Source organism: Nicotiana tabacum, chromosome 19 (assembly GCF_000715075.1).
Source record: "Nicotiana tabacum cultivar K326 chromosome 19, ASM71507v2, whole genome shotgun sequence".
Classification (NCBI taxonomy): Eukaryota; Viridiplantae; Streptophyta; class Magnoliopsida; order Solanales; family Solanaceae; genus Nicotiana; species Nicotiana tabacum.
The window spans coordinates 29,631,239-29,635,941 of NC_134098.1; the positions used below are offsets into that span (position 1 = coordinate 29,631,239).

The 4,703-nt window shown below is 37.8% G+C and overlaps 1 non-coding gene across 1 annotated transcript; it reads left to right on the plus strand.

The window, feature by feature from the left end:
• The first annotated feature begins 636 nt into the window (after window positions 1-636).
• On the plus strand, window positions 637-738 carry LOC142173954 (small nucleolar RNA R71). The gene has a single exon (XR_012703319.1). It is a non-coding gene; the product is annotated as a small nucleolar RNA R71 (small nucleolar RNA).
• Window positions 739-4,703: the final 3,965 nt, after the last annotated feature.

Sequence of the window (4,703 nt, forward strand, 5' to 3'; positions counted from 1 at the left end):
TAAACCATTCTTAATGCACCTCATACATGTATTATCATAATGAATTAATATCATTCATATAATAGTCCTTGTCTGCACACAAAATAATATAATTAGCGCACATCAACTTTCTTAATAGTGCTTAAGTACTTCGAATTTTTTTGGGGTGTTACATCTTGTCCCTGAAATCTGGGGTTGTTTTGTTGCCATGCATTTGCGGTGCCCCCAGACGAACTCCATGAAAAATCGGGGTGCTTCTGACCCATTTCATTAAATTTATAACTCCCTACAACGTTCACTTCCTTAGTTGAGGCTTGACACTCATGATTAGGATGTCCTCTTCCACATATATCACAAGCTGCGTGAGGCTCATTTTGTATCGAGGCTAAGATCAGCTTCCGTATTTCTTTAGTCATAGCATCAAGTTGTACCTACATAGATGTATTAGTATCAACCTGATGAACACCAGTCGATTTTTTTCTTTCAGCACTCTCAGAGGGCCACTGATTTGCATCTTCAGATAACTCATCAAGAATTGTGACTATCTCCTCCGGAGCCTTCTTCATCAACGGGCCTCCAGCTGCATTGCTCAATGTTCTACGCGAGGCCGGTGTCAATCCATCCCAAAGGTCTTGGAGTTGCATCCAGAGTTCAATTCCGCTATGTTGACACTTTCTAAGAATACTTAAACCTCTCCCATGCTTCAAAAACAGTTTCAGTATCTTTCTGGCAGAAGTTATGGATTTCTCTTCTAAACTTTCCCTTCTTAGCTGAGGAGAAATATTTATCAAGGAACTTTCTGGTCATCTCCTCCCATGTTCTAATTGATCCCATGGGCAAGCTTCAAAGCCACTGCTTTGCATCATCTTTAAGAGAAAAGGGGAATGCCCTTAAATACACCGCATCTTGTGACACATCATTGCATTGAAAGGTGTTCATAATCTCCTCGAAGTCTATTAGATGTGTGTTTGGATCTTCGTTTGGCTTCCCTCTGAAGACACTGCAATTCTGAAGAATTTGAAGCAACCCTAGCTTCAATTCAAAATTATTTGCTGCAATTAGAGGTGGTCTGACACTTGACAATCCTTGATTGTAGAACGGTCTAGCATAATCACCAAGTGGTCTCCCAGGCCCGGGAGCTATATTTTCAAACTGGTCTAAGCCCAATCGCTGATTTTGAGCAATTCTCCGACCCCTCTCTTCTTCATAGACAATCTGTGCATCTCTAATATTTGCTTCCTCGGCATCCGGTGCAGTTTGTTCTCATCGTTGGGCTGCTTCTCTTGAAGCCAAATCTACATTATCTTCACCGTTTCCAGCCATAAGTTCTTTGGTTGAGGATTGCCCAACATTTTTTGAGGTCTTGATTGTAGAACAGTCTAGCATAATCACCAAGTTGTTGCAAATGTTTTTCAATTTCTGGCTCGTTTGGTAGCACTTCCTTCGCAGAAGTTCGAGTCATGCACCAATCTCAACTTGTGACATGCGCACAGTCAAAGAACACCAAACGTAAAAAGAGAATAATAAAAATAAAAAGAAAAAATTCATGAATTAGCACTACAAATTATTTGAAACATCGTTGATTACCAATCCCCGGCTATGGCGCCAAAATTTCACAAGCGCAAAACACACACTTAATTTCTGCTCGCTAGTCAAATATAGTATAGTATAATATCGTATCCACAGGGATTAGATTTAAACAGTCTTGTAGTTTCTAGGTTGATTTCTATTCAAGATGATCAATAATTGAGATTTATATGATTTTCAACTAAAATTAACTAAGACTCTAAATATATTAACTAATGACAATCTAAATAAAGAAAGTTATCAGTGGGGGAAAATAGGGGTTGATAGGATAGGTGCAAGATAATTGTTTAGGATCTAACTCTAGATACTTCACTTCGAATGTTTAAGTGAGTCTCTCGAATTCACTCAATTATTAGTTCAAATGTTCAGCAAAAACTCCTCTCTCGATTAAGTCTTAACCTCACGAGATGAACCAATTTAAGCACGTGAAGATATGCAAGAATGTGTAATGGATTGGTCTTTAGGAAAACCTCTTTCGATTATTCTTCTAACTAGGTTTAATTAATGATTCAACAAGCCCCTTTCGATTACTACGAAGAATTAATGAACTTAACAAAAAATATAATGCAAAGATATCACAAGTTATGCCTCTCTCGATTACATGAACGAGTGAACATAGATGCAACGGTTAAATCATCCAAAAATGCTTCAATAAATAAAACTAGAGTTATAATCCATAAACAATCATCAATACACCAAATCCATCAAACCCTAAAGGGAACTACTCCATAGATATGGAGAAATTCATCACAAATAAAGTTAAAGTATAGGAAAATATAAATTCAATCCAAACTCGGGTCTTGAGTGAGGAAAGAATGATGAAATATTTATGCTCGTGTTCTTCCAACTCTTTTTTAGCCTCCTTAGGGCGAATATGTGTCAAAAGTCCAGAAAATAATATTTTTCCACGTATTTATACCAAGTAGGGTCGGGCCCAGATAGAATCACCTTTTCCTAGCCAAAATAGGGTATTTACTCTGTAAACATTGCACAGGCGTGCCGCATGGGGGGACGTGCCATGTGGGGCATTAGTGGGGAAATACAGAGAGCTAACTTCTTACAGATAGCATGAATTTGTACAAGCGTGGTGCCCCAAGTGCCGCCCCATGCGCCGCGACAGTGGGGATTTCTCAGACTACAGATCAAATCTCATTTTTTGACGTCCATACTTGGTCCTGAAACCCCGAACACGATTCCATCATAATCCCTTGGGATTTTACTCAGACTTCAAATCTCCAAATATCTCGAATTAGCTTCGCAACATCTACATCACTCGGAATCACTCCTACAAGGCATAAAACACATAGTAAGTGCAAAACACTACCAATTAAAGCTCAAAACAAGTAAGGTGCAGTGAATTAGAGTGCAATAAGTGACTAAAATACGGGATTATAGCCTACCATCACTATTACACCCTATATTTTCGTACATAAAAATGCATCGTAAGCAAACTAATGTAGGACCAAAAATGAGATAATATTTAAAAGTATATAAATTAATTTAATCATGTTACCTCTGAGGTTACAAATATTGAAGATCATGAACAACAAGTACAAAGAGGGTTGGACGGTTCAGAAGCTAAAGCAATTGAAGAAAATAATGTTTCGTCGAAAGTCGACAAGTTGGGAATGTTATAACATATACCTTTGGGGTGAGACTAGGGTGCTTAACATGATAAGGAGATTATGTTATAATTTATATTAGTCGTATGACATCCGTGTGTTATGTTTTGAAGTCAAGAGAGTTGTGGAACAAAAGTCGATGAAAGTCATCACAAGTTACATTCATAAGTTTTACTGAAACTTTGGTTCAAATGTAACTGCGATTTTCTCCCAATATACTTAGAGTTATGGGGTGTTCCACCCATCAAATTAAAGGTCTATGAGTCTAGTTTCCAACTCATTAAACCGTTTGTCAATACGACATTGGAGTAGAAAGATATGGGCATTTGTGCGATACTGCGCAAGCTGCTAGGTGACAAGTAGGTGTGTCACCTACTTGCTTAAATGAGAGCCCAAAAAAATGGGCCATTTCGGGTCGTCCAAAGAGGCCTTTTAAGGGCCTATTTTCTTCATATATTAGACTTAAAATAGAGCATAATAACCAGACATAAGCTCTGTAAAGAATCCTCCCAAAAATTTTCCACAAACCCTAATTGATTTCTCTCCCTTTCAAGTTCCAATTGGAGGTAAAACCTAGAGTTTGAAGAACCAAGATAAGAGCTGAGTTATCCAACAAATAAGGTGAGTTTACTTCTCTCTTTCATCCAATTTTTCTTCTGTAAATTCATGGTAAGTCATTCTATACTTGTAAGAACTCACGGGACGGTGATCGGAAGCCGTGAGTTCGAGTTATTCACTTGTAGCGGACTGTTTTGTGGACTGTTTTGTGTTGCTGTTGGGCTGCGTGTTTTACTACTATTTTGTGGATTTTTGGAGGAGGAAGGGGGTTTATAAACACCATATAAATGTAGGGTGGTTGTCTGGTCGTTTGTCATAACATTTTCGGGTCGTTTGACACTACTACGGTTGTCGTTTTGTGTACGAAGAGATTGGGGTGTGTTGGGCTGTTTTGTAGTATTTGATGGTGTATATAGGGCTGGAAAATGATGTATATATGTTGTTATTGTTCTGTTCTTGTATTGTTGGTGTTATCTTGAATTTGGAGGAAGTAAGGATTATAGGGGAGATGCTGCCCGTTTTAATACAAAATAGGTTTGTTGTTCGTTGTGCGATAGTTGTACCTTTCATAACTTAACGATAGTATTATTATCATTCTTGTAGATTAAGGTGCGAAGAGGTGAGTTCAACTTGGTGATTGGAAAGATTGTGATAAGATATGTTAAGGCTAAGCCTTCCTTCATTTTGGCATGATCTCGTAGCTACATGTGTTAGTAGTGAGACAAAAAGAGAAGTTCATATTTATGAATTTATTCACACTATTCTAGTCTCATAAGTTACAATATTATTCCTTATCAAGACTCTATATTCAATTTTAGTATTGTCTTCTTCCAGTCAAGAGAGCAGTAAGCCTATATATATATAGTATTACAGTATTTTCATTACCATCGAGCTATAATCGATGGGCAGGCCCCTATTGGGCAACCTCTGATCAGATGGAAAGTTATATACCGAGCC